Source organism: Triticum dicoccoides, chromosome 7A (assembly GCF_002162155.2).
Source record: "Triticum dicoccoides isolate Atlit2015 ecotype Zavitan chromosome 7A, WEW_v2.0, whole genome shotgun sequence".
Taxonomy (NCBI): Eukaryota; Viridiplantae; Streptophyta; class Magnoliopsida; order Poales; family Poaceae; genus Triticum; species Triticum dicoccoides.
The window spans coordinates 381,281,083-381,305,882 of NC_041392.1; positions in this window are offsets into that span (position 1 = coordinate 381,281,083).

A 24,800-nucleotide genomic window follows, 5' to 3' on the forward strand; every position below is an offset into this window, starting at 1 on the left:
CGTTTTATTATCGCACCTCAGCGTGTCATGCGAGGCGGTTTCCTTGGCACGTCTTGTTAAAGCAGAGATCGTGTCCCCTTATTCTGGGATTCTCATCAATACGGGCGTGGGTAACCTAACCGCTTCTAGGACTCCTAGACTATAGGCAGGTCCAAACGGCCACGGAGAAGACGCTTGATATTCACCCTCTTTATAAAGGGACAAGGCTTTTATTTTTTTTCCTCCCGTGCTCAATCGAATCCTTCCCCCACCTCAAGCTCAAACACCCAAAGTTCAGGTCAGGTGCTCCTAACCTTCAATCATGTCCGGATCTAGCCTTCAAGGCCGATGGATGCCTTCCTCCATCACGGAAGAAGACATCAAAAAGTTGAGGGAGGCCAGATATCTGACCGCCGAGGTCTCGCATCGATTGCCTGCACGAGGGCAGTCCGTCCCCTCCCCCGAACCCAACGAGAACGTCGTGTTCGTCTCCCACTTCCTCTGAGGTCTAGGCCTTTCTCTGGATCCTTTCGTCAGGGGTTTGATGTTTTATTACGGGCTAGATTTCCATGATCTAGCTCCGGACTCCTTTCTTCATATCACGACATTTATTGTCGTGTGTGAGGCCTTCCTCCGGTTTACCCCTCACTTTGGCCTGTGGCTCAAGACCTTTGAAGTAAAGCCAAAGAAGATTTATAGTGGGTTGCTTGAGTGACAGAGGCATAAACCCAAGTAAGGGGGTTGTTGTGTATGGGATAAAGGGGACTTGATGCTTTAATGTTATGTTTGGGTTTCACCTTAATGATATTTAGTAGTTGCGGATGCTTGCTAGAGTTCCAAGCATAAGTGCATATGATCCAAGAAGAGAAAGTATGTTAGCTTATGCCTCTCCCTCATATGAAATTGCAATGACGACTATCGATCTTGTTAACAATTGCCTAGGACAATTCCGCACACCGATCCATCAATATTCCACACTCGCTATTTATAATATTTAGTAAGATATTCTAACTTTATGATAACAACACCTACTTTTATATTTTAGCTCTCCGGTATCATGCAAAGTTATCCTCTTCATACCAACAACGTAGTTTTATTTCTCGTTTCTAGTTGGAAGCCAACGTTCGGTGTACGTAGAGTTGTATCAGTGGCAGATAGGGCTTGAGAGAATATTGATCTTACCTTTAGCTCCTTGTGGGTTCGACACTCCATACTTATCGCTTCCACCTTTGGGAATTGCTACGATGATTCCCTGCACTTGGGGATTATCAGTAGCATTATAAGATGATTCATCACTAAATTTCAAGGTATAAGTGTTCTCCCTGAGTATGCACCGTTGCTACAGTTCATCGTGTCGAGACACCACATGAGGATCGCGTGTGATAAGCTCTGTGTTCACATACAACAGGTGCAAGCCAGTTTTGCATGTGCAGAATACTCGGGTATAACTTGACGAGCCTAGCATATGCAGATATGGCCTCGGAACACTGAGACCGAAAGGTCAAACATGAATCATATTGTAGATATGATCAACATAGTGATGTTCACCATTGAAAACTACTCCATCTCACGTGATGACCGGACATGGTTTAGTTGATATGGATCACGTGATCATTTAGATGACTATAGGGATGTCTATCTAAGTGGGAGTTCTTAAGTAATATGATTAATTGAACTTTAATTTATCATGAACTTGGTCATGATAATTTTTGCATATCTATGTTGTTGTAGATCAATGGCCCGTGCTACCGTTGCCTTGAATTTTAATACATTCCTAGAGAAAGCTAAGTTGAAAGATGATGGTAGCAACTACACGGACTGGGTCCATAACTTGAGGATTATCCTCACTGCTACACAGAAGAATTACGTCTTGGAAGCACCGCTAGGTGCAAGACCTGCTGCAGGAGCAACTCTAGACGTTATGAACGTCTCGCAGAGCAAAGCTGATGACTACTCGATAGTTTAGTCTGCCATGCTTTACGGCTTAGAATCGGGACTTCAAAGACGTTTTGAACATCATGGAGCATATGAGATGTTCCAGGAGTTGAAGTTAATATTTCAAGAAAATGCCTGAGTTGAGAGATATGAAGTCTCCAACAAGTTCTACAGCTGCAAAATGGAGGAGAATAGTTCTATCAGTGAACACATACTCAGAATGTTTGGGTACCATAACCAGTTGACTCAGCTGGGAGTTAATCTTCCTAATGATAGTGTCATTGAAAGAGTTCTTAAATCACTGCCACCGAGCTATAAAGGCTTTGTGATGAACTATAATATGCAAGGGATGGGAAAGACAATTCCCGAGCTCTTCACGATGGTAAAGGCTGCGGAGGTAGAAATCAAGAAGGAGCATCAAGTGTTGACGGTTAAGAAGACCACTAGTTTCAAGAAAAAGGGCAAAGGGAAGAAGGGGAACTTCAAGAAGAATAGCAAGCAAGTTGATGCTCAAGGGAAGAAGCCCAAGTCTGGACCTAAGCCTGAAACTGAGTGCTTCTACTGCAAAGGGACTGGTCACTGGAAGCGGAACTGCCCCAAGTATTTGGCGGATAAGAAGGATGGCAAAGTGAAAGGTATATTTGATATAAATGTTATTGATGTGTACCTTACTAATGCTCATAGTAGCACCTGGGTATTTGATACTGGTTCTGTTGCTCATATTTGCAACTCGAAACAGGGGATACGGATTAAAGAAGATTGGATAAGGACAAGGTGACGATGCGCGTCGGAAATGGTTCCAAGGTTGATGTGATCGCCGTCGGCACGCCACCTCTACATCTACCATCGGGATTAGTTTTAGACCTGAATAATTGCTATTTGGTGCCAGCGTTGAGCATGAACATTATATCTGGACCTTGTTTGATGCGAGACGGTAATTCATTTAAATCAGAGAATAGTGGTTGTTCTATTTATATGAGTAATATCTTTTATGGTCATGCATCCTTGATGAGTGGTCTATTTTTGTTGAATCTCGATTGTAGTGATACACATATTCATAATATTGAAGCCAAAAGATGCAAAGTTAATAATGATAGTGCAACTTATTTGTGGCACTGCCGTTTACATCATATTGGTGTAAAGCGCATGAAGAAACTCCATGATGATGGGCTTTTGGAATCACTTGATTATGAATCACTTGATTCTTGCGAACCATGCATCATGGACAAGATGACTAAGACTCCGTCCTCCGGAACAATGGAGCGAGCCACTGACTTATTGGAAATAATACATACTGATGTATGTGGTCTGATGAGTGTTGAGGCTCGCGGCGGGTATCGTTATTTTCTAAGATTCACAGATGATTTGAGCAGATATGGGTATATCTACTTAATGAAACATCAGTATGAAACATTTGAAAAGTTCAAAGAATTTCATAGTGAAGTAGAAAATCATCATAACAAGAAACTAAAGTTTCTATGATCTGATCGTGGAGGAGAATGTTTGAGTTGCATGTTTGGTCTTCATTTGAAACAATGTGGAATAGTTTCGTAACTCATGCCACCTGGAACACCACAGCGTAATGGTGTGTCCGAACATCGTAACCGTACTTTATTAGATATGGTGCAATCTATGATGTCTCTTACTGATTTACCGCTATCGTTTTGGGGTTATGCTTTACAGACAGTTGCATTCACGTTAAATAGGGCACCATGTAAATCCGTTGAGATGACACCATATGAACTGTGGTTTGGCAAGAAACCTAAGCTGTCGTTTCTTAAAGTTTGGGGTTGCGATGCTTATGTGAAAAAGCTTCAACCTGATAAGCTCGAACCCAAATCGGAAAAATGTGTCTGCATAGGATACCCAAAGGAAACTGTTGGCTACACCTTCTATCACAGATCCGAAGGCAAGATATTCGTTGCTAAGAATGGATCCTTTCTAGAGAAGGAGTTTCTCTCAAAAGAAGTGAGTGGGAGGAAAGTAGAACTTGATGAGGTAATTGTACCTTATCCAAAATTGGAAACTAGTTCATCACAGAAATCAGTTCCAGTGATGCCTACACCAATTAGTGAGCTAGTTAATGATGATGATCATGAAACTTCAGATCAAGTTACTACGAACCTCGTAGGTCAACCAGAGTACGGTCCGCACCAGAGTGGTACGATAATCCTATTCTGGAAGTCATGTTACTAGACCATGATGAACCTATGAACTATGAGGAAGCGATGATGAGCCCAGATTCCGCGAAATGGCTTGAGGCCATGAAATCTGAGATGGGATCCATGTATGAAAACAAAGTGTTGACTTTGGTTGACTTGCCCAATGATCCGCAAGCCATAGAGAATAAATGGATCTTCAAGAATAAGACTGACGCTAGCGGTAATGTTACTTTCTACAAAGCTTGACTTGTTGCAAAAGGTTTTCGACAAGTTCAAGGAGTTGACTACGATGAGACCTTCTCACCCGTAGCGATGCTAAAGTCTGTCCGAATCATGTTAGCAATTGCCGTATTTTATGATTACGAAATTTGGCAAATGGATGTCAAAACTGCATTCTTTAATGGATTTCTTAAAGAAGAGTTGTATATGATGCAACCAGAAGGTTTTGTCGATCCTAAAGGTGCAAACAAAGTGTGCAAGCTCCAGTGCTCCATTTATGAACTGGTGCAAGCATCTCGGAGTTGGAATATACACTTTGATAGTGTGATCAAAGCATATGGTTTTATACAGACTTTTGGAGAAGCATGTATTTACAAGAAAGTGAGTGGGAGCTCTGTAGAATTTCTAATATTATATGGATGACATATTATCGATTGGAAATAATAGAGAATTTCTGGATAGAATAAAAGGGTACTTGAATAAGAATTTTTCAATGAAATACCTCAGTGAAGCTGCTTACATATTGGGCATCAAGATCTATAGAGATAGATCAAGACGCTTAATTGAATTTTCACAAAGCACGTACCTTGATAAAGTTCTGAAGAAGTTCAAAATGGATCAGTCAAAGAAAGGGTTCTTGCCTGTGTTACAAGGTGTGAAGTTGAGTCAGACTCAATGCCCAACCATGGAAGAAGATAGAGAGAAAATGAAAGTCATTCCCTATGCCTCAGCATAGGTTCTATCATGTATGCAATGCTGTGTACCAGACCTGATGTATGCCTTGCTATAAGTTTAGCAGGGAGGTACCAAAGTAATTTAGGAGTGGATCACTGGACAGCGGTCAAGAACATCCTGAAATACCTAAAAAGGACTAAGGATATGTTTCTTGTTTATGGAGGTGAAAAATAGCTTATCGTAAATGCTTACGTCGATGCAAGCTTTGACACTGATCCGGATGACTCTAAGTCACAAACCGGATGCGTATTTCTTTTGAATGGTGGAGCTGTCAGTTGGTGCAGTTCCAAGCAGAGCGTCTTGGCGGGATCTACGTGTGAAGCGGAGTACATAGCTGCTTCGGAAGCACCAAATGAAGGAGTCTGGATGAAAGAGTTCATATCCGATCTAGGTGTAATACCTAGTGCATCGTGTCCAATGAAAATCTTTTGTGACAATACTGGAGCAATTGCCTTGGCGAAGGAATCCAGATTTCACAAGAGAACCAAACACATCAAGAGACACTTCAATTCCATCTGCAATCAAGTCAAGGAGGGAGACATGGAGATTTGCAAGATACATACGAATTTGAATGTTGCAGACCCGTTGACTAAGCCTCTTCCACGAGCAAAACATGATCAGCACCAAGACTCCATGGGTGTTAGAATCATTACTATGTAATCTACATTATTGACTCTAGTGCAAGTGGGAGACTGAAGGAAATATGCCATAGAGACAATAATAAAGTTGTTATTTATATTTCCTTATATCATGATAAATGTTTATTATTCATGCTAGAATTGTATTAACTGGAAACTTAGTACATGTGTGAATACATAGACAAACAGAGTGTCCCTAGTATGCCTCTACTTGACTAGCTCGTTAATCAAAGATGGTTAAGTTTCCTGACCATAGACATGTGTTGACATTTTATGAACGGGATCACATCATTAGAGAATGATGTGATGGACAAGACCCATCCGTTAGCTTAGCATTATGATCGCTTAGTTTTATTGTTATTGCTTTCTTCATGACTTATACATATTCCTCTGACTATGGGATTATGCAACTCCCAAATACCGAAGGAACACCTTGTGTGCTATCAAACGTCACAACGTAATTGGGTGATTATAAAGATGCTCTACAGGTGTCTCTGAAGGTGTTAGTTGGCTTGTCATAGATCAAGATTAGGATTTGTCACTCCGTGTATCGGAGAGGTATCTCTGGGCCCTCTCGGTAATGCACATCACTATAAGCCTTGCAAGCAATGTGACTAATGAGTTAGTTGCGGGATGATGCATTATGGAACGAGTAAAGAGACTTGCCAGCAACGAGATTGAACTAGGTATGATGATACCGACGATCGAATCTCGGGCAAGTAACATACCGATGACAAAGGGAATGACTTATGTTGTTATGTGGTTTGACCGATAAAGATCTTCATAGAATATGTAGGAACCAATATGAGTATACAGGTTCCGCTATTGGTTATTGACCGGAAATGTGTCTCGGTCATGTCTACATAGTTTTCGAACCCGTAGGGTCCGCACGCTTAAAGTTCAATGACAATTTGTATTATGAGTTATGTGATTTGGTGACCAAAGTTTGTTCGGAGTTCCGGATGAGATCACGGACATGACGAGGAGTCTCAAAATAGTTGAGAGGTAAAGATTCATATATTGGAAGGTTATATATGGACACCAGAATGGTTTCGAAGAGGTTTGGGGATTTCTCGGACTACCGGGAGGTTACCGGAACCACCCAGGAAATTTAATGGGCCTCATGGGCCATAGTGGAGAGAGGGAGGAATGCCACAAGAGGAGGCGCACGCCTCCCTCTTGCCCAATCCGAATTGGACAAGGGGTGGGGGCGCGGCCCCCCTTTCCTTCTCCCTCTCCCCTCTCCGTTGGAAGGAAGGGGGTCGAATCCTACTAGGATTGGAGTCCTAGTAGGACTCCCCCCCCCATGGTGCGCCAACCCTAGGACCGGCCACCTCCTCCTCCCCTCCTTTATATACGGGGGCGGGGGGAACCCCAAAGGCATATCAATTGTTCTCTCAGCCGTGTGCGATGCCCCCCTCCACAGTTTACTCCTGCGGTCATAGCGTCGTAGTGCTTAGGCGAATCCCTGCACGGATCACATCACCATCACCGTCACCACGCCGTCATGCTGACGGAACTCTCCCTCGACCCTCTACTGGATCAAGAGTTCGAGGGACATCATCGAGCTAAACGTGTGCTGAACACGGAGGTGCGGTACGTTCGGTACATGGATCGGTTGGATCGTGAAGACGTTCGACTACATCAACCTGTCCATGTACAAAAGTAGGGCTCTCCTTTTTATCCCTCTACTTGTGCATGAGCAGTCAGAGCCGCACCTGCGGCCACGCTTAGTGGGGCAAAGGGAGGAAGCAGGAGCACAAGGCAACCAGAACAATGCCAAGACCAGAGACACAAAGAGCAAGAGGGTGAGGTGGACTCCCCCGGCAAGACCCTTGCCGGGGCAGCCTCCGCAGCCCCGGCGAGAGCCTTGCCAGGGCAACTTGCCCAACGCCAGCAGAGCGCGCCACCCTTGAGCCCAAGGGTTCCAACACCATCAACCACATTGGAACCAAGGCTCGGGAGGCACCTCCATGGTGACATAAATCTTTGTGGAGACAAAGAGCCCACAAGATTATACGATGGCCAGAAGACAAGACAATCGCAAGCCCCCTTGCCGAGGATGCCCCCGAGGCCCCGACAAGGTCTAACACCCACGATGCAGCTATATCTCCGACGTGTCGGAGCACAACTTAGAGGCATAATAGCATAGTAGGTATGTCGCAAGAGGGGTAATCTTTACACATCCCATGTACTGAATAAGAAAGGGATAAAGAGTTGGCTTACAATCGCCACTTCACACAATACATAATAATAGCATTACATCATCCAGATATATTCAAGGTCCGACTACGGAACCAAATAAAGAAAGACAACCCCTAATGTAAAAGATCCCCGATCGCCCCAACTGGGCTCCACTACTGATCAACTGGGAACGAAACGACACAACGAACAAGATCTTCATCGAGCTCCCATCTGAGCTGGGTTGCGTCACCTGCACTAGTATCATCGGCACCTGCAACTGTTTGGAAGTATCTGTGAGTCACGGGGACTCGGCAATCTCACACCCGTGAGATCAAGACTATTTAAGCTTATGGGTAGGAAAAGGTAGTGAGGTGGAGCTGCAGCAAGCACTAGCATATATGGTGGCTAACATACGCAAATGAGAGCGAGAAGAGAAGCAAAGCACGGTCATGAACTAGAAGTGATCCTGAAAACTACTTACGTTCAAGCATAACACAAGAACCGTGTTCACTTCCCGGACTCCGCCGAGAAGAGACCATCACGGCTACACAAGCGGTTGATGCATTTTAATTAAGTTAAGTGTCAAGTTCTCTACAACCGGACATTAACAAATTCCCATCTGCCCATAACCGCGGTCACGACTTTCGAAAGTTCAAAACCCTGCAGGGGTGTCCCAACTTAGCCCATCACAAGCTCTCACAGTCAATGAAGGATATTCCTTCTCCCAGGAAGACCCGATCAGACTCGGAATCCCGGTTACAAGACATCTCGACAATGGTAAAACAAGACCAGCAAAGCCACCCGGATATGCCGACAAATCCCGATAGGAGCTGCACATATCTCGTTCTCAGGGCACACCGAATGAGCCAGACGTCGGGTTGACATAGACCCTGGTTGCCCATGGGGCGCCGGACATCGCTCAGGTTGGACCAACACTTAGAGAAGTACTGGCCCAGGGGTTTAAAATAATGATGACCCTTGAGTCTGCAGAACGCAAGGGAAAAAGGCTTAGGTGGCAAATGGTAAAACCAAGGTTGGGCCTTGCTAGAGGAGTTTTATTCAAAGCGAACTGTCAAGGGGTTCCCATTATAACCCAACCGCGTAAGGAATGCAAAATCAGGGAACATAACACCGGTATGACGGAAACTAGGGCGGCAAGAGTGGAACAAAACACCAGGCATAAGGCCGAGCCTTCCACCCTTTACCAAGTATATAGGTGCATTAAAGTAAACAAAATATAATAATGATATCCCAACAATAATCATGTTCCAACAAGGAACAAACTCCATCTTCACCTGCAACTAGCAACGCTATAAGAGGGGCTGAGCAAAGCGGTAACATAGCCAAGCAACGGTTTGCTAGGACAAGGTGGGTTAGAGGCTTAACATAGCAATATAGGAGGCATGATATAGCAAGTGGTAGGTATCGCAGCATAGCAATAGATCGAGCAACTAGCAAGCAAACATAGAAGTGATTTCGAGGGTATGGTCATCTTGCCTGCAAAGATCTCCGAGAAGACGAAAGCTTGATCCTCGTAAGCGTACTCAACGGGTTCCTCGAACACGTACTCGTCTCCCGGCTCTACCCAAAGCAAGAACACAAGTAAAGGAAACACAATCAACCACGGTGCAATGCGCAACCAACATGATGCAAAACATGGCATGATATGCGGGATGTGATATGCAATGCATATGCATGCTCCGGAAGGAAAAGATTGAACCAGGCCTCAATTTGGCAAACCAAGAGTGCCGCTGGAAAGATGAGTTGATTTCGGTCGAATCGATATAAAGCTCACCGGAATCGGATGCACGGTTTGGAAATGACAAGCAAAACAATAATGGCACAATTCTGCGACTAACAGCACAATGCCAACTAGAATGCAACAAGAAACTAAGCTACTGCACTCCAACATAGCAACAAAGCACATGGCACTGATCTACTCAAGATGCTTGACAAAAGATGAACACTGAGCTACGGCTAAATCACACAAGAGCAGGTTCAAACAAGCATGGCAAAAGTGCAAAAGATATCAGTTTCACAGACTTGGTGAAAATACTAACATGTCAGGAATTAACATCAGGAAGCAATGTTTAGAGCAAGATAAAAACATGCTACAGGATCAGATCAAAGCAACACAAGGCATGGCATGAAACTAATCAAAGCATATAACAAAAGTACCTTAGTGACCATAGCCAAAAAGAATTAGAAGATATGATGGCACCCATGTAAACATAGCAAGTTTCATTAACAAATTCAGACTTGGCAGAAAAAAACTGGACATGGCATCAACAGAATTATGAAGGCATGTTTGCAAGCTCGATTCACTCAACACAAGGCATTGCATGACAAGCTAAGCATACTACCAGCAAGAAGACATGATAAAGAAGCTAACCATAGCAAGAACAATCTCATAGCATGCATGGATCAACTACAACCTTGGCAAAATTGATTAACACGTAAACAATCTGCCAGGGACATTTTATAGCAAAAGTAGAGCAAGATTGAGTCATGCTAGGGTACTACATAAATGCAAACAGGGACATGGATGGATAGAGCACAACCATATTCCCAAATCATCCTTGCTGAACATACTCAAAAGAGGCATAGATCTCTCTGTAGCAACATGAATACATGGCATTAAAATAACAGTAGGGAAATAACTTAGTGAAATTCTAAGTCCCTGAAAATAGCAATATCATGAGAGCTACTTTGCATGCATGTGCTAGTCACCACATTGATCACAAAAATACATGGCATACACCCCTGTAAAGGTGGCATGGCATATAACAAAACACATGTAGAGCTCATGCCCATATGCAGCACACAATAATCATGGGAAAAATGACAAATGCTTATAATCTGGTAAGAATCAGCACCTAACATTTTATAGCACTTTTGCATCAACAATTAGGGCATCAAGATGGACTCAAACAAGCATGGCACAATGGAACAAAATGAAGAGCACATCTAGATGAAAAATTTGACATATCACACGCATGAACCGGAGCTATGGATGCGGAGTTATGACGCGATGAACATGGGCTCAAAATGCAAAAATTATAGGACTTAGTGGAATTTTGGGTCAACCTCGTTTGACCGGATCTGGATCTGGGCATGCGAACCGTGGTTCGCCGGATCCTCGCCGGAGTTGCGGGACTTGCTGGAGGAAGGAGCCGGCAAGGTCGGGAGGAGGCGCGGCGAGGTCGGCGGGGCGTAGCGGCGCGTAGGCGGCGGTGGCGCGGCGAAGGGCAGCGGAGGCGGCGAGGTGCGCCGGCAAAGGGCGAAGGCGGCAGCGGACGGCCGGCGGTGGAGGCGGCGAGGGGAGGCGGGCGCGCGGTAGCCGGCGCGGTCGGCTGAGGCAGCGGGGCCGTTCAGGCGGCGGGGCACGGGCGCTCTCGGGCGGATCGGGCCCGGAGGGCCAGATCCGGGCCGCGGCAGGCCTGGCGGCGGGGAGGAGAGAGAGGGCGTGTGGTGAGGTGGCATGCGGGGGTTGGAGGAGAGCGGCGGCAGGGCGACATGGCGACTTCTGATTCGATGGAGTGAGGTGGCGGCTGGACATGTCCAGCGCGAAGGAAGAAACGTCCGGCGGCGCGAGGGGAGCGGTGCTAAGGTTTGATCTGCGCGAGAAATTCGGAGGGAGACACCTGTTTATAGGTAGAGGGGGCTAGGAGAGTCCAAATGAGGAGCGGTTTTCGGCCACGCGATCGTGATGGAACGACCGAGAGGATGGAGGGGGTTTGGATGGGTTTTGGGGCACTTTGGAAGGGTGTTGGGCTGCAACACACACGAGGCCTTTACGGTTCCCAGGTTAACCGTTGGAGTATCAAACGAAGTCCAAATGGCACGAAACTTGACAAGCGGTCTACCGGTGGTGTACCAAGGCCGCTTGGCAAATCTCGGTCCCATCCGAGAATGTTCAACACCCGCACATGAAAAGACGCAAAAGGAGGGCGCCAGAGGACATAGGAGTGTCGGATCGCGAAACGGATAACGGGGAAAATGCTCGGATGCATAAGACGAACACGTATGCAAATGAGATGCACATGATGACATGATTGAAAAGCATGACACATAAACAAATGACAAGGCAGCAACAGCGAATAACTGGAAGACACCTGGCGCAACGGTCTTGGGGCGTTACACAAGGCTCCTTGCCGAAAACACTTGCATGGTCCCAGCAAGACTCTTGCCAAGGGCGACCACAAGACCCCGACAAGACCCTTGCCGGGAATATACGCAGGACCGCGACAAGACCTTCCCACCCCGTCACCGCCCCAACTCAGTGGCCAACCCACCAACTAAGGCTAGTACCCACGTGGCAGTACGTGGATCCTAATCCAGCTAGTCAAGCACCTGTGTGGTGGCATGCAGATCTTCGTGAAGACCCTACCACCATGCCAACTCAGCAGCCTGCCAGCTTACGTGGCGCTGCATGCCTCGTTGGCCTGGACGCGTGTCATAGGGAGGCGGAACGGCGACGGACGGAACGGGCTTCGTTACCGTCCCCAATAAAGCAACGGACACCTAAGGGGCGCATTTAATGCGCCTTGTCCCGTAATGACAGGCGATAAGCTTGTACACTATTTACCTTTCCACCTCCTGTGTGCCACTGTGGCAACCCCTTTTTGACTATAAAAGAAGGCCCGAGGCGTACTGGAGAAGGATTCTGATCTTTTGGACTATGCACGCACCGCAGCTAGTTCGAAAGCTCAAGAACACTCAAATATACACAAAAGCAGGACTAGGGTATTACGCATTCTTGCGGCCCGAACCTGGGTAAACGATCTTTGTGCTGGCTACTAGACCCGCTCTTTGCACAACCCCGCGCCCGCCAACCGTAGAAGGGATCCTAGTGATTCCATAGGTGTCATTCCCACCGACATCTCTGGCACGCCAGGTAGGGGGGCGCAGTTGTGAAAATCCGGTCTGGCAGTCAGTTTAGCAGTTCTTCATCGCCATGGCTCCTAAGAAGAAGACGATCACGGTGATTGGTTCATCGGGAGCTGAACGGCCCGTACCACTACGGGCAAGTGGTGGAGCAGTCGCGGAGAGAAGCTGAGGCGCGGCCCACGAACACCCTCATTGCTCTGGCAGTCAAAGCCTTGCGAGCGGCGTCGTTCGTGCGCGAGACGACGGCCCGCACACAGCCAAATCCAAAGACGGAGCCGGCGCGCGGCCCTCCAAGGGCGCCATCACGCCACCCATAGGCGGCGCGGCGACTTACAAGACGCCTATGTCGGCGCCCATGATGCATTCTTCCCAGGTTGTGCACGACGAGCAGCGTCACCACACTGGTGACCCCGGGCGCCATCGTGGGAAGAGTCATGTGCCTCATTCACGAGATGTAGAAGGCCAACATGCATGTCGAGGCGCTGGCGGAAATGGCACATAGCCGCAAGGCCGTGATAGAGCTCCTTCTAACATGGTTAGGAGTCAGAGCGCGTCAAGGTCCACGCAGCTTTCGCCGCCACCCACGCCAGCAGAAGCTTTGGCACGCGCAGTTGCTCCTCAACTTTCCTCCTGCTACGGAAAAGCTCGACGAGTGGAGAGCCACCATCCGAAGCCTCGCCGGCGTTGCCAACAAAGATGAGCCGCGACCAGCAGGGCCTCAGGCCGGCGCTCCGTTGAGCCACCGCATGCCAGTGGTGGGAAGACCGGAGGTGTTGCAGCCACGGTGCACTCTCCTCCCCCACGCCAGCCACCGTGGGTGTCGGTCCATCGTGATGACGCTTGTGATAACATTTCCATAGCATCGTCCGACCCACGGACCCACCGCAATCAGCGCCAAGTTCTTCGGGAGCGAGCCCATGAAGATGCTCGAACCACCATTGAGCACCGGCGCGAAGCACGTCACCAGTCAGATAGGCGGGCGGGGCCCACTATGGACCACCCAGCACCGGGAGGCTCTGGCGGCCTACCCTACAAGGTGGGTTGCCCAGCCTTTACCTGCGAGCTGCGGCAGCTCCAGTGGCCCTCCCACCGCATGTTCAAGCCCGACGTTGGCGAGAAGTACAGCGGCAAGACCCACCCATCGGAGTTCCTCGGCATCTACACCATCACAATGCAAGCTGCTAGTGCTCGTGATGACAAGGTGCTTGCCAATTACTTCCCGTTGGCACTTAAACCCAATGTCATGTCATGGTTGATGCACTTGCCGGCGGATTCCATTTCTTCTTGGCCGGATTTGTGTCATGAGTTCATTGGCGCCTTCACTAGAGGCCACCAAGCTCATGGCCAGGTAAGCGATTTGCATATCATCCCCCGGAAGGAAGGTGAAAACCTGCACAAGTACATACAGAGGTTCAGCCGGGTGCAGTACAACATCCCAGATGTTCATCCCGTCACCGTGATCAGCGCATTCCATCAGAATGTGCGCAACCGCAAGATGCGTGAAGAGCTGGTGATGAACAAGGTCAAAGATGTGGCCGAACTTTATGTTCTGGTCGACAGGTGCGCTCGAGCTGAAGAGGGGAGGAAGTACCCCGGCGAGGATGCTGGTGCAGAAACCGACTCCGCAGACGAAGACACAGCTGCCCCGACAAAGAAGGGCTGGTGCCGCAATAGGAAGCACAAGGGCAAGACCGTGCTTGCCATCGAGGGATCCGAGGACACCGGCGCTGCCAAGAAGGCCAAGGCAGACGACCCCGGCAAGGAAATTGCCGGGTGCACTGCTTGCCGGGCCTTGGCGGCTGCCTACAAGCCAGGAGGCTCCGACAAGCAGTACTGCAAGATCCACCTCACCAAGGGCCACGACCACCAGAATTGCCAACAAGTTGAGATACTTGCTGAGAAGCAAAAAGCTGAGTATGAGAGGCGGGACAAGGAGAAGGGTCGGGATGGTGCCGAAGGATCCGGCAAGAAGCATGCCGGCCAAGGAGGTCGCCGCGGCAAGGATAACCAGCAAGAGAGGCCCGCCCGGGGCCACAACAAGAAGCAGGAAGACGACGGTCATGACAAGGACAACGATTCCGGCGAGCATGAGTTCCAGAAAGCTACGAAGGCCATGTGCATCGATGGTGGCGCCTTGCTACACACCTCTCACCGCCAGCTCAAGTAGTGGGTGCGTGAGATCACAACAGTGGAACCATCATTCGATGCTCGAAAGCCACTGAAGTGGTCTAGCACGCCTATCATTTTTGACACTAAGGACCACCCTGATCGCACAACTGTGGTCGGGTGTTTGCCATTGTTGGTTTCGCCAACAATACGCAACCTCAAGGTGACAAAAATTCTAGTTGGTGGCGGGGCCGGTCTGAACTTGATCTCACCTGTTGTGATCAAAAGGCTGCAGATTCCTGATGGAGACCTCGAAGAGATGGGCACATTTCAAGGGGTCAACCCGGGAAGGAGTCAGCCGAAGGGTAAGATCATGCTGCCCGTGACATTTGGAGGCGAGTTAAACTACAAGACAGAGAGGATTGTTTTCGATGTAGCCGAGATCCCCTTGCCCTACAACGGGTCCTCGATCGCCCGGCACTAGCTAAGTTCATGGCGGCCTCACATTACGCCTACGACGCGCTGAAGATGCCTGGGCCGATGACTATCATCACCGTCCCCTCCGACAAGAAGGGTGCGCTGATCTGCGCTGGCCAACTCTACCGAGAGGCAGTTGCAGGGACTGCCGCCACGGCACTTGCTCCTGCCGCCGAAGCCCCGGGAGGGAAGAAGACCGGCAAGACTGATAATCCACAAGTATAGGGGATCGCAATAGTTTTTGATAAGTAAGAGTGTCAAACCCAACGAGGAGCTAAAGGTAGAAAAAATATTCCCTCAAGTTCTATCGACCACCGATACAACTCTACGCACGCTTGACGTTCGCTTTACCTAGAACAAGTATGAAACTAGAAGTACTTTGTAGGTGTTGTTGGATAGGTTTGCAAGATAATAAAGAGTACGTAAATAAAAAGTAGGGGCTGTTTAGATAAAGAAACAATAAACTAAATATAGCGAGTGTGGAAAAGTGGTGGTAGGAGTTGCGAAATTGCCCCTAAGCAATTGACTACTTTACTAGACCGATAGCAAGTATTATGTGGGAGATGCCACTGCTAGCATGTCATCCCTGACTTGGAATTCTATGCATTTATGATTGGAACTATTAGCAAGCATCCGCAACTACTAATGTTCATTAAGGTAAAACCCAACCATAGCATTAAGGTATATTGGTCCCCCTTCAATCCCGTATGCATCAATTTCTATGCTAGGTTGAAGCTTCTGTCACTCTTTCCCTCCAATAAATAGTCCTATCAACATACAACTAACCCTAGGGTGTGATCCACGCGCGCAATCATATGATGGGCACCAAAGGACAGTAACATAACCACAAGCAAATTAAATCAATCATAGCAATTCATCAACCACCGATAGGACAACGAAAATCTACTCAGACATCATAGGATGGCAACACATCATTGGATAATAATATGAAGCATAAAGCACCATGTTCAAGTAGAGGGTACAACGGGTTGCGGGAGAGTGGACCACTATAGATAGAGGGGGGAAGGTGATGGAGATGTTGGTGAAGATGGCGGAGGTGTTGGTGTAGATCGCGGTGATGATGATGGCCCCCGGCGGCGTTCCAGCGCCACCGAAAGCGAGGGGGAGAGAGCCCCCATCCTTCTTCTTCTTCCTTGACCTTCTTCCTATATGGGAGAAGGGTTTCCCCTCTGGTCCATGGTCTCCATGGCGTGGGAGGGGCGAGAGCCCCTCCGAGATTGGATCTGTCTCTCTGTCTCTCTCTGTTTCTGCGTTCTCAGATTCTTCCGTTTCACCGTTTCTTATATTCCGGGAGATCCGTAACTCCGATTGGGCTGAAATTTTGACACGATCTCTATCCGGAAATTAGCTTTCTTGCGGAAAAAGAAGGGCATCAACCGCCTTACGGGGTGGCCACGAGGGTCAGGGGCGCGCCTGGCTCCCCAGGACGCGCCCCCCTACCTCGTGGGCCCCTCGAGCATCGTCTCGCGTGGATTCTTCTTCCCAAAAATCATATATATTCCAAAAAAAATCGCCGTCAGTTTTTATTCTGTTTGGACTCTGTTTGATATGGATATTCTACGAAACAAAAAACATGCAACAAACAGGAACTAGCACTAGGCCCTGGATCAATATGTTAGTCCCAAAAATAGTATAAAAAGTTGCCAAAAGTATATGAAAGTTGAATAATATTGGCATGGAACAATCAAAAATTATAGATACGACGGAGACGTATCAGCATCCCCAAGCTTAATTCCTGCTCATCCTCGAGTAAGTAAATGATAAAAAAGATAATTTTTTATGTGGAATGCTACCTAGCATAATCTTGATCACATATCTAATCATGGCATGAATATTAAGATACGAGTGATTCAAAGAAATAGTCTATCATTTGACATAAAAACAATAATACTTCAAGCCTACTAATAAAGCAATCATGTCTTTTCAAAATAACAAGTCCAAAGAAAGTTATCCCTACAAAATCATATAGTCTGGCTATGCTCCATCTTCACCACACAAAATACTCACATCATGCACAACCCCGATGACAAGCCAAGCAATTGTTTCATACTTTTGACATTCTCAAACCTTTTCAACTTTCACGCAATACATGAGCGTGAGCCATGGACATAGCACTATAGGTGGAATAGAATGGTGGTTGTGGAGAAGACAAAAAGGAGAAGATAGTCTCACATCAACTAGGTGTATCAACGGGCTAAGGAGATGCCCATCGATAGATATCAATGTGAGTGAGTAGGGATTGCCATGCAACAGATGCACTAGAGCTATAAGTATATGAAAGCTCAAACTGAAACTAAGCGGGTGTGCATCCAACTTGCTTGCTCATGAAGACCAAGGGCATTTGAGGAAGCCCATCATTGGAATATACCAACCAAGTTCTATAATGAAAATTCCCACTAGTATATGAAAGTGATAACTCAAGAGACTCTTTATATGAAGAACATGGTGCTACTTTGAAGCACAGGTGTGGTAAAAGGATAGTAAATTGCCCCTTCTCTCTTTTTCTCTCATTTTTTTTGTTTTTTCCTTTTTTTCTTTTTTTTCTTTTTTTTTGTAGGCTTCTTTGGCCTCTCTCTTTTTTGTGGGGCTTCTTTGGCCACTTTTATTTTGATAACCTCACATGGGACAATGTTCTAACAATGATGATCATCACACTTTTATTTACTTACAACTCAATATTACAACTCGATATCTAGAACAAAGACATGACTCTATATGAATGCCTCCGGCGGTGTACCGGGATGTGCAATGATCTAGCGTAGCAATGACATCAAACGGAAAAGCCATGAAAACATCATGCTAGCTATCTGACAATCATGCAAAGCAATATGACAATGAATGCTCAAGTCATGTATATGATGATGATGAAAGTTGCATGGCAATATATCTCGGAATGGCTATGGAAATGCCATGATAGGTAGGTACGGTGGCTGTTTTGAGGAAGGTATATGGTGAGTTTATGGTACCGGCGAAAGTTGCGCGGTACTAGAGAGGCTAGCAATGATGGAAGGGTGAGAGTGCGTATAATCCATGGACTCAACATTAGTCATAAAGAACTCACATACTTATTGCAAAAATCTATTAGTCATCAAAACAAAGTACTACACGCATGCTCCTAGGGGGATAGATTGGTAGGAAAAGACCATCGCTCGTCCCCGACCGCCACTCATAAGGAAGACAATCAATAAATACCTCATGCTCCAACTTCGTTAGATAACGGTTCACCATACGTGCATGCTACGGGAATCACAAACCTCAATACAAGTATTTCTACAATCCACAACTACCCACTAGCATGACTCTAATATTACCATCTTTATATCGCAAAACAGTGATCTACAAGTTTTATGTAGGATTTTATGACTAACCATGTGAATGACCAATTCCTGTCATCTCTCTAAATAGATATAAGTGAAGCAAGAGAGTTTAATTCTTTCTACAAAAGATATGCCCATGCTCTAACAAATATAAGTGAAGCAAAAGAGCATTCTACAAATGGCGGTTTTCTATGTAAAGAGAAACAGGCAATCCAGACTTCAAATGATATAAGTGAAGCACATGAAGCATTCTATAAAGCCATACTCAAAAAGATATAAGTGAAGTGCAAAGAGCATTCTATAAATCAACCAAGGACTATCTCATACCAGCATGGTGCATAAAATAAAAATGAAAACTAAATGCAAAAGACGCTCCAAGATTGCACATATCGCATGAACGAAACGAATCCGAAAACATACCGATACTTGTTGAAGAAAGAGGGGATGCCTTCCGGGGCATCCCCAAGCTTAGATGCTTGAGTCTCCTTGAATATTTACTTGGGGTGCCTCGGGCATCCCCAAGCTTAAGCTCTTGCCTCTCTTCCTTCTTCTCACATCAAGACCTTCTCGATCATCAAACACTTCATCCACACAAAACTTCAACAGAAAACTCGGTAAGATCCGTTAGTATAACAAAGCAAATCACTACTCTAAGTACTGTTGCAAACCAATTCATATTTTGTTTTTGCATTGTGTCTACTGTAATATAGCTTTTCCATGGCTTAATCCACTGATACAAATCGATAGTTTCATCAAAACAAGTAAACTATGCATCAAAAACAGAATCTGTCTAAAACAGAACAGTCTGTAATAATCTGAACATTCACCATACTTCTGATACTTGAAAAAATATGCCAAAATTAGGAAAAATAAATAATTTGTATATAAATACAGTGCAAAAAGAATCAGGACCATTTGACGTTCCAGCTAAAAATTTAAGATCGCGCACTACAGCCAAAGTTTCTGTCCTGCACCATACAAACCAACAAGCAAAGTAAACATCCTAAAGGAAAACCTTGGCACATTATTTTTATAACACAATGGAATTGTACAAGGGGATAATTATTTTTGTTGAAAAGTTTCTGTAATCAAGATTCACAAATTTGTCGTGAGTATGAACAAAGTTCAGGGAGCTCTCCCACTTCAACAATGCTTGTCTTTCTCACTTTCACTTTCCTTTTTGAAAACGTTTTGGGTTCCCCTCTTTATTTTTGTTGTTTTTAAACTATATAAAAGCACTCAACATAAATAAATGACTCTCTAAAACTTTTGGGTTGTCTCCCTGGCAGCTCTTTCTTTAAAGCCATTAAGCTAGGCATATAGTGCTCAAGTAATGAATCCACCCGAGTCCCAAGGTATATCAAAGCCAATCTTAATTAACAGTGATTTGTAATTTAGTAGTGAGCACAAAGTAACATATATCATGTAATGACGAAGTCTAACTCTCTTCCTATGCATCGTCATGTCATAACAGAACAATTCATGCACACAAAGTAAAGGCCAATGCATAGTATAAACAGTTTCTTGCAATTTTATCGTATTGGAAACATAGAGAGGTGGAGATATAGTTCCTCTCTCATAATAATTGCAAGTAGGAGCAGCAAGCACATGCATAGTATATTCATCAAAATCATCATGTGCAACGATAAAAGGCAACCCATCAATATAATCCTTAATAAGTGCAAACTTCTCCGATATAGTGTAGTCGGGAGAATTCAAAAAGATAGTAGGACTATCATGCGTGGGCGCAATAACAAAAATTTCATGTTTAACATAAGGAACTGTAGCAAGTTCATGTCCATAGGCATTATTCATATTGGCATCTTGGCCACAAGCATAGCAAGCATCATCAAAAAGGGATATTTCAAAAGAATCAACGGGATCATAACAATCATCATAGCAATCATCCTCCGGTAAGCACGAAGGTCTTGATAACCCACAAGTATAGGGGATCACAACAGTTTTCGATAAGTAAGAGTGTCGAACCCAACAAGGAGCTAAAGGTAGAACAAATATTCCCTCAAGTTCTATCGACCACCGATACAACTCTACGCACGCTTGACGTCCGCTTTACCTAGAACAAGTATGAAACTAGAAGTACTTTATAGGTGTTGTTGGATAGGTTTGCAAGATAATAAAGAGTACGTAAATAAAAAGTAGGGGCTGTTTAGATAAAGAAACAATAAAGTAAATATAGCAAGTGTGGAAAAGTGGTGGTAGGAGTTGCGAAATTGCCCCTAAGCAATTGACTACTTTACTAGACCGATAGCAAGTATTATGTGGGAGAGGCCACTGCTAGCATGTCATCCCTGACTTGGAATTCTATGCACTTATGATTGGAACTATTAGCAAGCATCCGCAACTACTAATGTTCATTAAGGTAAAACCCAACCATAGCATTAAGGTATATTGGTCCCCCTTCAATCCCGTATGCATCAATTTCTATGCTAGGTTCAAGCTTCTGTCACTCTTGCCCTCCAATACATAGTCCTATCAACATACAACTAACCCTAGGGTGTGATCCACGCGCGCAATCATATGATGGGCACCAAAGGACAGCAACATAACCACAAGCAAATTAAATCAATCGTAGCAATTCATCAACCACCGATAGGACAACAAAAATCTACTCAGACATCATAGGATGGCGACACATCATTGGATAATAATATGAAGCATAAAGCACCATGTTCAAGTAGAGGGTACAGCGGGTTGCGGGAGAGTGGACCACTATAGATAGAGGGGGGAAGGTGATGGAGATGTTGGTGAAGATGGCGGAGGTGTTGGTGTAGATCGCGGTGATGATGATGGCCCCCGGCGGCGTTCCAGCGCCATCGAAAGCGAGGGGGAGAGATCCCCCCTCCTTCTTCTTCTTCCTTGACCTTCTCCCTATATGGGAGAAGGGTTTCCCCTCTGGTCCATGGTCTCCATGGCGTGGGAGGGGCGAGAGCCCCTCCGAGATTTGATCTGCCTCTCTGTCTCTCTCTGTTTCTGCGTTCTCAGATTCTTCCCTTTCACCGTTTCTTATATTCCGGGAGATCCGTAACTCCGATTGGGCTGAAATTTTGACACGATCTCTATCCGGAAATTAGCTTTCTTGCAGCCAAAGAAGGGCATCAACCGCCTTACGGGGTGGCCACGAGGGTCAGGGGCGCGCCTGCCTCCCCAGGGCGCGCCCCCTACCTCGTGGGGCCCTCGAGCATCGTCTCGCGTGGATTCTTCTTCCCAAAAATCATATATATTCCAAAAAAATCTCCGTCGGTTTTTATTATGTTTGGACTCCGTTTGATATGGATATTCTGCGAAACAAAAAACATGCAACAAACAGGAACTGGCACTGGGCACTGGATCAATATGTTAGTCCCAAAAATAGTATAAAAAGTTGCCAAAAGTGTATGAAAGTTGAATAATATTGGCATGGAACAATCAAAAATTATAGATACGACGGAGACATATCAAAGACCTTGCGCACCCACTCCGGCAAGCGCACCTCCTCGGAGTATTGTGCTCCCATCGAGGACATGCCAGACGGCTCCACCGGCAAGAGCAAGAAATCCAGAGCTGCACCACCACAGACCAAGAAGGTGTCGGTCAAGGAGGATGGCACGGGAGGGGCCTTCATGATAAGCTCCTCCCTTGACAGCAAATAGGAAGGCGCGCTCGTCACCTTCCTGCGGGTGAATGTCGATGTGTTTGCATGGCGAGCATCCAACATCCCCGGCGTTCCCAGGGAGGTGATTGAGCACCATTTTGCTGTCTGTCCTCATGCGTGACCCGTCAAGCAGAAGGTTAGGAAGCAAGCTTTGGAATGGCAGGAGTTCATCACGAAGGAGATCAGGAAGTTAGAAGCGGTAGGCTTGGTGAGGGGAGTACTTCATCCGACATGGTTGGCCAATCCGGTGGTGGTGCGCAAGGCAAATGGGGAAGTGGAGGCTGTGTATTGATTACACAGATATCAATAAGGCATGTCTGAAGGACCCTTTCCCGTTGTTGTGCATTGACCAGATTGTTTACTCTACGGTCGGGTGCGACTTGTTATCGTTCCCTGACGCCTACTCAGGATACCACCAGATCTTCATGATGAGAGAATATGAAGAGAAGACATCACTCATCACCCCATGTGGTATGTATTGTTTCTTACAAATGCCTTTTGGGTTGAAGAGTGTTGGCTCAATGTTTGGAAGAGAAGTCCAAATTAGTTTTGAGCCCCAGCTACATAGAAACATGGAAGCTTATATGGATCACATAGTGGTCAAAACCAAGGACAGGGCGACACTCGTACAAGATTTGGAAGAGACGTTTGCAAATTTGTGCAAGATCAACCTCAAGCTGAATCCTGAGAAGTGTGTCTTCGATGTTCCGTCTGGCAAACTTCTCGTGTTCTTTGTGTCACAGCGTGGGATCAAAGCGAATTCAGACAAGATCAAGGCCATTGAGCAGATTGAGGCACCTAGGCGGATCAAGGATGTACGTCGGCTCGATGGCTGCGTTGCCGCCATGAGCAGATTCATCTCCAAGTCTGCTGAACGTGCCCTTACCTTTTTCAAAATCTTGAAAAGGCAGGCCCAATGGAATGGACCCCAGAGGCCGAGGTGGCCCTACAGGATTTGAAGAAGTACCTCTCCTCTACGCCAATACTGGTTGCGCCTAAACCACAAGAACCGTTGCTGCTATATCTAGCGGCAACGAACCAAGTGGTCAGCGCCGCGCTAGTGGCACAGAGGGAGGTCGACGAAGAGGCAATGGCAACAGCAGGGCTGGCGGATGGCAAACTGGAGCTCCTCCCGGCAGGGCCTGGTGCCGGTAAGGCAAGGCCCCCGGCGAAGTCTGGCACTGGCGAAGCAGAAGCAATGCAACCGAATGAAATAGTATAGAAAAGGAAGATGATGCAGCACCCAGTTTACTTTGTCAGCTCCCTCCTGCAGGGGGCTAGGTTAATGTACTAGATGTGTCATTACTTCCAAGCACACGAAATCACCGTCGTCACCCGCTTCCCATTGCAAAGGATATTGCATAACCCAGACGCAACCGGGAGGATTGTGGAATGGGCTTTGGAACTGTCAAGCTTTGGTTTGAAGTTTGAAAGCACTTCGAAAATTCAGAGTAGAGCCTTGGCGTAATTCATTGAGGAATGGACCTCAACGCCCGACGAAGGGATTCAGGAGACAAGTCGCGACTGGATTATGTACTTTGATGGGGCTTTCTCGCTGTAAGGCGCCGGTGCTGGTGTGCTGCTCGTCGCACCCATCGGAGAGCACCTCAAGTATGTAGTCTAGATGCACTTTCCCAGGGAGATGTCAACAACAACACTGCTGAATACGAGGGGTTACTTGTCGGTCTCAGGATCGCGGCAGACCTCGGAATCAAGAAGATCATCGTCAAGGGTGATTCACAGCTTGTCATCAAGCAAGTTAACAAAGATTATCAAAGCCCATTGATGGAGGCCTACGTAGATGAAGTTAGGAAGCTGGAAGAGCGTTTTGACGGTATACAAGCGGAGCATGCTCCCCGAGTGGAGAACAGCATCGCCGACTACTTGTCGAAACGCGCTGCCTTCAAATTTCCTTTTGAACCAGGTACTTTTGTGCTTCGATTAACTCAACCATCCGTTGAACCATCGACAGGGCAGAACAAGCGAAGGAAATCAGGCCCTGGCAAGTACTTTCCCATCGAGCTTCCAGGAGCCGCTGACAAAGACGTTGCCTTGGACACTGGGCCTGCATGGGGCAATAGACTCCGGCAGGGCGTCAAGCCCTGGCCGTAGAGACAGCCACTCCCATGGCAGAGGAAACGCCTTTAGCCCTTGTCGTCGAGCCTCAGGCTCCGTCATGGGCGCAGCATACCATCCGACTCCTCCAAACAGGGGAACTTCCTAAGGAGCAGGAAGAGGCGGAGAAAGTAGCCCGTCGATCTTCCATGTATCAGTTCGTCGACGACGTTCTGTACAGAAAAAGACCGAACGGTGTGAAATCGAAGTGCATTCCTACTACCTCTTGAGCACTGCGTTGATTTTCCCTTGAAGAGGAAAGGGTGATGCAGTAAAGTAGCATAAGTATTTCCCTCTGTTTTTGAAAACCAAGGTATCAATCCAGTAGGAGATCACGCTCGAGTCCCACGCACCTAACAAATAAGAACCT